The sequence below is a fragment of the Phocoena phocoena genome, chromosome 17 (genome assembly GCF_963924675.1).
Source record: "Phocoena phocoena chromosome 17, mPhoPho1.1, whole genome shotgun sequence".
Lineage (NCBI taxonomy): Eukaryota > Metazoa > Chordata > Mammalia > Artiodactyla > Phocoenidae > Phocoena > Phocoena phocoena.
In genome coordinates, this window is record NC_089235.1 from 45,638,115 (window position 1) to 45,650,711 (window position 12,597).

Genomic DNA, 12,597 nt, shown 5'->3' on the forward strand with positions numbered 1-12,597 from the left:
AAACACTCCCATGTACCACTGCAACAAAATGAATAAAATACCTAGGAATAAACCTACCTAAGAAGACAAAAGACCTGTATGCAGAAAATGATAAGACACTGATGAAAGAAGTTAAAGATGATACAAACAGATGGAGAGATATACCATGTTCTTGGATTGGAAGAATCAACATTGTGAAAAAGACTCTACTACCCAAAGCAGTCTACACATTCAATGCAATCCCCATCAAACTACCAATGGCATTTTTCACAGAACTAGAAAAAAAATTATACAATTTGTATGGAAACACAAAAGACCCCGAATAGCCAAAGCAATCTTGAGAAAGAAAAATGGAGCTGGAGGAATCAGGCTCCCTGACTTCAGACTATACTACAAAGCTACAGTAATCAAGACAGTATGGTACTGGCACAAAAACAGAAATATAGATCAGTGGAACAGCATGGAAAGCCCAGAGATAAACCCATGCACCTTTGATCACCTTATCTTTGAAAAATACGGCAAGAATATACAATGGAGAAGACAGTCTCTCCAATAATTGGTGCTGGGAAAACTGGACAGCTACATGTAAAAGAATGAAATTAGAACACTCCCTAACACCATACACAAAAATAAACTCAAAATGGATTAAAGACCTAAATGTAAGGCCAGACACTATAAAAAATATTAGAGGAAAACATAGGCAGAACACTCTGACATAAATCACAGCAAGATCCTTTTGACCCACCTCCTAGAGAAATGGATGTAAAAACAAAAATAAACAGATGGGACCTAATGAAACTTAAAAGATTTTGTACAGTAAAGGAAACCATAAGCAAAACGAAAAGACAGCCCTCAGGATGGGAGAAAATATTTACAAATGAAGCAACTGACAAAGGATTAATCTCCAAAATATACAAGCAGCTCATGCAGCTCAATATCAAAAAAACAAACAACCCAATCCAAAAATGGGCAGAAGACCTAAATAGACATTTCTCCAAAGAAGATATACAGATTGCCAACAAACACATGAAAGAATGCTCAACATCACTAATCATTAGAGGAATGCAAATCAAAACTACAATGAGGTATCACCTCACACCAGTCAGAAGGGCCATCATCAAAAACTTTACAAACAATAAATGCTGGAGGGGGTGTGGAGAAAAGGGAACCCTCTTGCACGGTTGGTGGGAATGGAAATTGATACAGCCACTATGGAGAACAGTGTGGAGGTTCCTTAAACAACTAAAAATAGGACTACCATATGACCCAGCAACCCCTCTACTGGGCATATACCCTGAGAAAACCATAATTCAAAAAGAGTCATGTACCACAATGTTCATTGTAGCACCATTTACAATAGCCAGGACAGGGAAGCAACCTAAGTGTCCATCGACAGATGAATGGATAAAGAAGATGTGGCACATATTTACAAGGGAATATTACTCAGTCATAAAAAGGAATGATATTGGGTCATTTGTAGAGGTGTGGATGGACCTAGAGACAGTCATACAGAGTGACATAAGTCAGAAAGAGAAAAACAAATACCGTAGGCTAACATACATATATGGAATCTGAAAAGAAAGAAAATGGTTCTGAAGAACCTAGTGGCAGGACAGGAATAGAGACGCAGACGTAGAGAATGGACTTGAGTACACGGGGAGGGGGAAGGGTAAGCTGAGACGGAGGGAGAGAGTGGCATTGACATACATACACTACCAAATGTATAACAGATAGCTAGTGGGAAGCAGCTGCATAGCACAGGGAGATCAGCTCGGTGCTGTTGTCCACCTCGAGGGGTGGGATAGGGAGGGTGGAAGGGAGATGCAAGAGGGAGGGGATATGGGGATATATGTATATGTATAGCTGATTCACTGTGTTATACAGCAGCAACTAACACAACAATGTAAAGCAATTATACTGCAATAAAGACGCTTAAAAAAAAGGAAAATATGTGCTTACTTTTTCATGTTAACTCGCTTACAGTAGATCGTGTTGGTTTCTAGTTTCTAAGAGTGCAGTTCAGCCAAGCCTAGGAAGATGAGCAAAGGACTTCCATTTCCGGGAATAAGGCAAGATGCGGATCAGACCAACCTCCTACTAGAAACCACAAAAAACACTGACTAAAAAAAATTTTTTTATAACTTCTTAAAAGCATCAAAGCTCTGGCAAGATATTAAGAAGTTAAAACCCCAAATCAAAGGGATACAAGGTCTCTGAAAGTTAAGTGGCAGTCTGAAGCTGTTTTTGAACTAAGAACATTTGCCATTTGGGGCAAACTTGAACTTTGGTTCTGTGGGCTTCTCAGGACAAGGACAAAGCCAAAGCCCAGCATCTGCTCCTCCCCTCACTAATAAGGGTAAAACCCTCAGGGCAAGGGTGAAACAAAAGTAAAGGATCCTCCTCCCTCAGGTCCTTATGATGAGCAGAGCAAGACAGGTAGTAAATGCAGGGAACTGCTCTGAGAAGTTATAACTGCAAGTTAGTACTTCCACAGCTTCCAAATCCATATCAATTTGATGATGAAAAAAATAAATAAATGAACATAAACAAAGAAAAAAAGAAACCATAATACCATAAAACCCTCTTAAGTTGTGACTTTACTTTAAAGTGATTTAAAGTGTCCCTGTGTGCCTAGCAGATGCAAATGAAAGTTCTATCTGGAGAAAATTAGTGTCAACCTAGTCTTCAAAGAATCCCTCCAAATAAAATTTCAAGGACAACAGTGTACAGTCAAAAATAACTAAGCCTACAAGGACATAAGCCATCAGGAATGAGAACTAAAAGAAAGAGACCTTCAAAGACTTCAGATTTTGAAATCACTAGACAATCTATAAAAGCAATTATGCTTACTCAATTCAAAGAAAAAGTAGAAAACATATGTACAGAAAAGGAAATGATAAAAAGTGATTTAGCAGATTTAAAAAGAACCAAATAGAATGTCTCAAAATAAAAAATACAATAACCCAAATTTAAAACTCAACAGTCATGTTTAAGCAGCTTAGATATAACTGAAGATAAAATTAGAGAAGTGAAATATAGATCAGGAGAAATTATTCAGAGTACAGTGTAGAGAAACAATAATATGGCAAATGTAAAAGAGAGGTTAAGAGGCAAGAAAACAGAGTGAAATGTGTAGTATTCATTTAATCAGACTTTCAGAAGAAGAGAGAAGTGCTTGGATAAAGATAATATTTGAAGAGATAATGGCTAAGAATTTTTCTAAACTGATCAAAGATATCAATCCATAGATACAAGAATAATAAGTAGAAAAAATAAAAAGAAATTTATACCCAGACTCATCATGGTGAAACTTTAACAAACCAAAGACAAATAAGATGCTAAAATTAACCAGAGAAAAGGATGATCTTCAAAGGAGTGGCAACTAAACAATAGCTGAATTCTCAATAGTAACAAAGGAAGTAACAAAGGAAGCCAAAAGCCAGTGGAATGAAACCATCAATGGTTTATATACTTATGTACATATATAAACCTGTGGTTTATAAACTTAAATAACTGGCAACCTAGAATTCTACACCCAGCAAAAGTCTTTCAAGAATGAGGTCATAATAAAGTTATTTTTAGACAGATCAAAGCTGAGAGAGTTTGCCACCAGCACACTCTGATTTAAGACCTTTCCTTTAGGTAAAATAAAAGTGATCTCACAAGGAAGACCTGAGATAGAAGACAAAAGAAAGCAAAGAAAATGATAAATATATGGATACATCTAAGTGAATATTAACTGTATAAAACAACAGTTATAAAGTCTTTAAGAGCAAAACTTACAACAATAATAACAAGATAGAGCTAAAATATTTGAGAACAAAACATGTCAGGAAGTGTAAATGGAATTAAAATATTTTAAGGTCTTTGAATTATGTGGGAGAAAGTAAAGGCATTGATTAATTTCAGACTTTAAGTTTAGGATGCATATTAAGTTCTAGAATAATCCCTAAAAAATAGACTATATAATTTTCATACCACTAGAAGGAAAAGAATGGGGTCATTAAAAAATTTCTTTGGGGAGACGCAAGAGGGAAGAGATATGGGAACATATGTATATGTATAACTGATTCACTTTGTTATAAAGCAGAAACTAACACACCATTGTAAAGCAATTATACCCCAATAAAGATGTTAAAAAAAAAAAATTTCTTTGAACAACCCCAGAAGGCAGGAAAGGAAAGAAAAGGCAATACATAATACATGGGACAAATATAAATGAGATGGTAGTTTTAAACTCTAATATATAAATAATTACATTAAATGGATTATATGAGCAAAAGAATATGTACCATATGATTCCATATAAATGAAGTTCAAGAATAGACATTACTAAAGGAAATTATTTAGAGGTTGTGATAAACTGGTAAATGTCTCCCAAAGATGTCTACATCCTAATCCCTGGAACCTGTAAATATGTTACCTTATAAGGTAAAAAGAACTTTGCAAATGTTATTAAGAATCTTGAGATAGGGAGATTATTCTGGATTATCCAGTTGAGCCCAATGCAAACACAAGGCTACCTTTTGAGAGGGAGGTAGGAGAGTCAGAGTCATAGAGACAAGAGAACAAAAGCAAAGGGAAGAGAGGACAGAAGATGCCATGCTGCTGGCTTTGAAGATGCAGGAAAGGGGCAGCCTCTAGAACTGAACAAGGCAAGATAACAGATTCCATCCCAGCCTCTAGAAGGAACACAGCCCTGCACAGCCATTTTAGACTTCTGATCTCTAGAACGGTAAGATAATTTTAAGCCACAAAGTTTGTGGTAGTTTGTTATAGCAGCAATAGGAAACTTGAAATATATATTTGTATGTCTCTATCTATATCTATCTATGTGGCAAAGCAACAAATAAAAGCAAGGAAATGATTATCACAGAAGTCAGGATGGTGATTTCTCCAGTGCTCAGGGAGAGAGACAAGGCAGGCAGGGTTCTGAGGCCCTGACAATTCTATTTCTTGACATGTGTAGAGATTAAACATGTAATAATTACTCTTAAACCATGCATATATTTTATGTACTTTTTTGTAATAGCAAATATTTTATAATAATAAAAACTATAAAATGTAAAAATAAAGATCAGGAATCCTGGAATTTAAGTGGGATTCAGAGAATATTTAATTAATGAGTAATGAGTTTCTAATAATTGAGAAACAGATTATCCAATCTGTAGAATCTCCCTGCTCTTACAGGGACATTTGACCTCTCCTCTGCTCATCAATACCCTCGCATAGTTGAGCAAGGAAAGAATCTGGAGGAACAAAAGCCATCTGTGGACTCTCATTTATTAATATGTGGACTTAGGCAAGTTACTTAAACTCTCTGTTTCTTAATCTATAAAAATGGCGGTAGTAGTAGTATCTTCCTCTATAAAGTTGTTATAGGAAATAAATGAGATAAAGCACTTAGCACGATACCTATCTAAAAATTCCACCTCTTTTTTATTTCATTTATCCACCCCCCAACCCCGCAAATAATGTTTATGGAGCACTTGCCTTGTCCCAAGCCCCTTGCTAGGTCTTAGGGATGCAAAGCCAAATAATCCATGGGCCCATCTTCAAAGAGTTCTTAGTGTAGTAGAGGAAACAGGTGAAAAATATGTACTTGTAATGCAAAGGGCTAGCAGTACAGTGAGGGTATAAACAACGTGCTGAGGTGTTGCATGAGGGGTCACTAAGTGGGCATGTGGTAGAGTAAGGAAGGGGGCTAAGTAGAGAAGCCTGCCCACAGGTGACCCTTAAATGAGGTCTTGAAGGACGAGCAGGAATTCACCAGCTGGAGATAAAGGAGGGATATGTCTGTAAAGGGATGAGTATAGGCAAGCCTGGAAGGAGGTAATGGACAGGCGAAATGGCAAGTTGTGGGGTATTGAGGAGGGAGATGAAGTTGGGAGTGATCAGCTGTGGTCATACATCGAAAGGTCACATTTCTCATGTAAAAGCGTTTAGCCCTTCTTCTCCAAGCAGTGGATAGCTGTGGTGAGGAGGGGTTACGATGATCTGAGCCACATTTTAGAAATATCACTCTGTCTCTGTGCAGGTGGGTGGGAAAGATCCTGAAGACTACTACCTACCTAGTTCAAGTGAGAGGGCTTGAACTAAGGCAGTGTTCTTGGAATGGACAGAGATTCAAGAGACATTTAGGAGGCAGAACTAAGTGGACTTGGTAACCTGTTGATTCAGAGCGTTGATTCAGAGCTAGTTATCAGATTTCTAGCTTGTGCTAGTGATGATGGTGGATAATAACACCATTAATCAAGTTTGAGGAGACCAATAGAGCAGGTAGTGTGGTGAAGATAATAGGTACTTAATTTTTTTTAATTGAAGTATAGTTGATCTACAATGTTGTCTTAATTTCCACTTTATTTTAGATTTACTGAGTTTGAGGTGCCTGTGGGATATTTAGGTGGAGATATCTAGTAGGGAGTTAGAAATTTGGCTCTGAAACAGAGGAGAGAAATGAAATGTGGCCATGGAGATATGGAAGCCATAAACGTTTATAAAATGGAGGTTGAAGCCGGAGGAGTGTGTGGGATGGTCCAGTGATCGATATGTTTGTTGAATCTACTTGAAAAGAATGAGTAGTGTGCTCACCTAAATGCTTTTCCCCTAGCATATATTTTGGGTCTCAATTAACAATGTTTTCATAAAATATCTTTCTTTACCCAAGATCATGTTGATCTCTCCTTAGAGTGACTACTTATGACTTGAGTTCATGTTACAGCTTTAATTTAGAATGTTGGAGTTTACCAAAGTCATTTAAGAATGATAGACATGGGGCTTCCCTGGTGGCGCAGTGGTTGAGAGTCCGCCTGCCGATGTAGGGGACACGGGTTCGTGCCCCGGTCCGGGAAGATCCCACATGCCACGGAGCAGATGGGCCTGTGAGCCATGGCCGCTGAGCCTGCACGTCCGGAGCCTGTGCTCCGCAACGGGAGAGGACACAACAGTGAGAGGCCTGCGTACCGCAGAAAAAAAAAAAAAAAAAAAGAATGATAGACGTGGAAAATTCTATTAGACTATCCTGACGGGCAAATCTTGTACCTGAATACTAATTATGTAAAAAGTTTGAACAAAATATTTAATGTAATAGGAAGAGCTCTGAGGAAGTGTCAAGATACGTATGCTTCTCAGAAAATCAGTAAGCGACTTATTTTAAAAATTAACCATTAATAAAAAATTCCTTAAGTTTAAAAACTTTTTAAACTGTGGTCACGCCACACCATGGTCACTGGGCCTGAGATGAGTGACTCAGTCCCTAGATCATTCTTTCCTCTTTACACCACCCTTCCTTTCAATGGAATCCAATTTGCTAAAGTTTCAGGATAGAAATGAACTAAACTTCAGCTGTCTAAATGAGAGGTTTTCATTTATTTATGAATTTAATGCATATCTGTGACACTCGGAGCTAGATAGAACAAAAGGCCAAGTGTGATTAAGATTCTTCCTTTCCCTCATTCTGTCTCAGGCTTCTTGGCAGAATGAATTATCAGAGTCCCACAAGGACAGACGCAGAGGATAGGACAATGACAAGAGTCTGATCTTGAGTAGGGCTGGCAGATTTAGCAAGTAAAAATAAGAGGCTGCCCAGTTACATTTGAATTTCAGACAAATAATGAGTACTTTTTTTAGTGTAAGTATGTCCCGAGTATTGCATGGGACATACTTATGCTAAAAAATGTATTCATTGCCTATCTACAATTGAAATTTAACTGGGAGTTGTGTATTTTATCTGGAAACCCAAATCTTGAAGTCAAGGCCAAAGACTTTCAAGCACTTAGACATGAGGGAGGCAGTTAGCCCCACTAGAGGTAGCTGATGTTTCACAAAATTGCAAACTCCAAAACGAGGACCTGCTACTCTTTGTGCAACAGTGAAGGAGCTGTCATGCTATGGCACTACCATCCCCACCAAATTGTAGTATACCATGAAACTGATCTTTCAGGAGATTGACATGGATGGTGGTGGAGGCGGTGGGACTTATGGACCTGGAGGATCCATCTCTGTATGTTCTAAAGCAGCTGTATCTTCTGTGTCTTTAATAGTGCAGACTGATTTTGCCAGAACAGAACCAGAATTCATTATATAATCGGTGATTACAAAACCAAAGCTAAAGTGTGGAACAATGAAATCTCCATTACAGAAAACCATAAAAAAGAAGTATTCTGCAAGACAGTGTCTCAGCCTGATGTCCAAGCCCAGGACTCTGCACATAATCCTCATTTAACAAAAGGCTGAGCATGAAGTCTCACCAGGCAGCGGGAGCCTTGTCACAAAACCGGGGCTAAGTGAAACGGGCAATGAAACGCCAGTCATGTGTCAGCATCTTGGCAGAGTTTGGCCACATGTTCAGAAGCAGCAAGATGTTATGATAACACGAACTCTAAGAGCGACTTTCAAGTTCAGCTACAGTGGTCACAGAAATGCCAAAACTAGGCTGAGGGCCTAGGTATGAAATTATCACCACAGGTGGCTCAGGGGTCCTCTGTTGGAAGTGGTAGGAGCAATGGCAGCTCCAGTGGGAGGAGGGTTATGAGTGATTGCCCAAACCTGGAGAGGAACACAGTTTAATTAATCAACAGTGTTAGGGTATATGCAAACATATCCGTAAAGCTGTACCTAGAGCCATGGCCAAAATTCCTCACAGCACCACTGGGAATCATGTAGTTGATTTCAGTTTTGATCTGTTATGCTAAACAGAAATGCTCTTACAGGACATGTGAGCCTAATGTTTTTAAAAAAATTCATCTTTCAGTCTTAACATTGTATTAGAATAAAAAATGAATGCTGAAAACCACGTCATAGTGGGGTTAAGAATGTGGTTAATTATAAAAAACAAATGTGGCTGCCATGGTCAAAAATCACATGGAACAATTACATAGTAGTTCTATTTTCTAAAACTTTAGTGAAGGAGGAAGCTAATGGTATCTGTGTCCACTATGGGCTGGGGCTTTATAAGAGCGTTTAATCATCTCATCTAATTCTTGGAATTTTCTTGGCATTTTTGATCGTGGTAAGATATACATAAACGTAAATTTACCACCGTAACCATTTCCCAGTGTGCGGTTCAGTGGCATTAAGTACATTCATGTTGTTGTTGCAACTATCACTGCCATTCAGCTCCAGAAATGTTTCATCATCTCAAGAGAAACTCTGTACCCATTAAACAACAGCTCCTCATTCGCCCACTGCCCCCTTCCTGGTAACCACGAATCTACTTCCTGTTGCTGTGAGTTTGCTTATTTCAGGCACCTCATATAAGTGGAATCATATTTGTCCTTCTGTATCTGGCTTATTTCACTTAGCATACTGTTTTCAAGGTCCACCCTTGTTGTAGCATATATTGTCTCATCTAATTCTTATTACCTGGAAAGTAGGATTTATTATTACCCTAATGAAATGACCCTGCCCCAAGCATGCATACTCTGTCTCTGGAGTTAAGGTTGAATGGTCTATTCTGCTGGGATTGCCCTATTGACACCATAAAGTATGCCCACACCCTGGGGGTCAAGGGCCCAAGTCCTTAGAACCATCCTGGAGGAGGGAGTGGTGGTGCAGTAGGAGGTGTCTCTAAGTTCCTTCAACCTCCAAGGAGGGAAGAAATGGGCTTGGGTGAGGAATAGAGCTGCCTGGTGATTTCCCGGGGACAGAGCCAATTTGCTGAAAGTAGCATTTAGAGGCCCTGAGCCCTAACATGATTCTAGTGCCTCATCTTCCCTCCCAATATGTAATTCACAATAGAACTAATACTAAACCATTTAGCAATGTGAGGAAATCTTAACAACAGTCCCATTACTTTATGCTTTAAAAAATAAATGTTTATTTTGATATAATTTTATACTTACAGAAAAGTTGCACAAACAGTAGAGTTCCCCCCCTATGCTTCACTTAGCTTTTCCTAATGTTAACATTTAGCAGAGGGCGGAGTCAAGATGGCCTACTAGGAGGACGCGGAATTCGAGTCTCCTCAAAAGTAGTGCACCTACCAGGCACCAGTGGGGGACCACGGACACCTAAGGGGACGGGACGAACTGCCAGCAAACTGGCTTGTGAGATCTTGGTGCCCAGGCCAGAGGTCGGGCCCAAGCTCCTGTGATGGGAGCTCCGAGTCCAAACTGCTGGACTAACAGAGAACCTCGGACCCCAGGGAATATTAATCGGAGTGAGGCCTCCCAGAGGTCCTCACCTTGGCACCAAGACCTGGCTCTATCCAACGGCCTGCAAACTCCAGTGCTGGACAACTCAGGGCAAACAACCAGTAAGGCAGGAATATAGCATCACCCATCAAAAAGAGAAAAAAAAAAAAATGAAACAACAAAAAAATATGTTACAGATGAAGGAGCAAGGCAATAACCTACAAGGCCAAAAAAATGAAGATGAAATAGGCAACTTACCTGTAAAATAATCCAGAGTTATGATAGTAAAGATGACCCAAAATCTCAGAAACAGAATGGAGAAAATACAAGAAACATTTAACAAGGATCTAGAGGAACTAAAGAGCAAACAAACAGTGAAGGACAACACAATTACTGATATTAAAAATACTTCAGAAGGAAACAATAGCAGAATAACTGAGGCAGAAGAATGGATAAGTGAGCTGGAAGACAAAATGGTGGAAATAACTGCCAAAGAGTAGAATAAAGAAAAAAAACAAAGAAAAGCATTGAGGACAGTAACAGAGACCTCTGGGACAACATTCAATGCACCAACATTCGAATTATAGGGGTCCCAGAATAAGAAGAGAAAAAGAAAGGGGCTGAGAAAATATTTGAAGAGAATATAGTCAGAAATATCCGTACACATGGGAAAGGAAATACTCAATCAAGTCCAGAAAGCACAGAGAGTACCATACAGGATAAACCAAAAGAGAAACACACCAAGACACATATTAATCAAACTATCAAAAATTAAATACAAAGAAAAAATATTAAAAGCAGCAAGGGAAAAGCAACAAATAACATACAAGGGAATCCCCATAAGGGTAACAGCTGGTTTTTCAGCAGAAACTCCACAAGCCAGAAGGGAGTGGCAGGACATATTTAAAGTGATGAAAGGGAAAAATCTACAACCACGATAACTCTATCCAGCAAGGATCTCATTCAGATTTGATGGAAAAATTAAAACCTTTACAGATAAGCAAAAGTTAAGAGAATTCAGCACCACCAAACCAGCTTTACAACAAATGCTAAAGGAATTTGTCTAGGCAGGAAACACAAGAGAAGGAAAATACCCACAAAAACAAAAATAAAACAATTAAGAAAATGGTAATAGGAACATACATATCAATAATTACCTTAAATGTAAATGGATTAAATGTCCCAACCAAAAGACATAGACTGGCTGAATGGATACAAAAATAAAACCTGTACATATGCTGTCTACAAGAGACCCACTTTAGACCTAGGGATACATACAGACTGAAAGTGAGGGGATGGAAAAAGATATTCCATACAAATGGAAATCAAAAGAAAGGTGGAGGAGCAATTCTCATATCACACAAAATAGACTTTAAAACAAAGACTATTACATGAGAAAAAGAAGGACACTACATAATGATAAAGGGATCAATCCAAGAAGAAGCTATAACAATTGTAAATATTTATGCACCCAGCATAGGAGCACATAAGGCAATGCTAACATAAGGCAAATGCTAACAGCCATAAAAGGGGAAATCGACAGTAACACAATCATAATAGGGGACTTTAACAGCCCACTTTCACCAATGGACAGATCATCCAAAATGAAAATAAATAAGGAAACACAAGCTTTAAATGATACATTAAACAAGATGGACTTAATTGATATTTATAGGACATTCCATCCAAAAACAACAGAATACACTTTCTTCTCAAGTGTTCATGGAACATTCTCCAGGATAGAACATATCTTGGGTCACAAATCAAGCCTTGGTAAATTTAAGAAAATTGAAATCACATCAAATATCTTTTCTGACCACAATGCTATGAGACTAGATATCAATTACAGGAAAAAAATCTGTAAAAAATATGAATACATGGAGGTTAAATAATACAATACTTAATAACCAAGAGATCACAGAGGAAATCAAAGAGGAAATCAAAAAATACCTAGAAACAAATGACAATGAACACACAACAACCCAAAACCTATGGGATGCAGCAAAAGCAGTTCTAAGAGGGAAGTTGATAGCAATACAATCCTACCTTAAGAAACAAGAAACATCTCAAAAAAACAACCTAACCTTACACCTAAAGCAATTAGAGAAAGAAGAACAAAAAGAAAAACAAACCCAAAGTTAGCAGAAGGAAAGAAATCATAAAGATCAGATCAGAAATAATTGAAAAAGAAATGAAGAAAACAGTAGCAAAGATCAATAAAACTAAAAGCTGGTTCTTTGAGAGGATAAAAAAAATTGATAAACCATTAGCCAGACTCATCCAGAAAAAAAGGGAGAAGATTCAAATCAACAGAATTAGAAATGAAAAAGGAGTAGTAACAACTGACATTGCAGAAATACAAAGGATCATGTGAGATTACTACAAGCAACTATATGCCAATAAAATTGACAACCTGGAAGAAACGGACAAATTCTTACAAAAGCACAACCTTCCAAGACTGAACCAGTAAGGAAGAGAAAATATA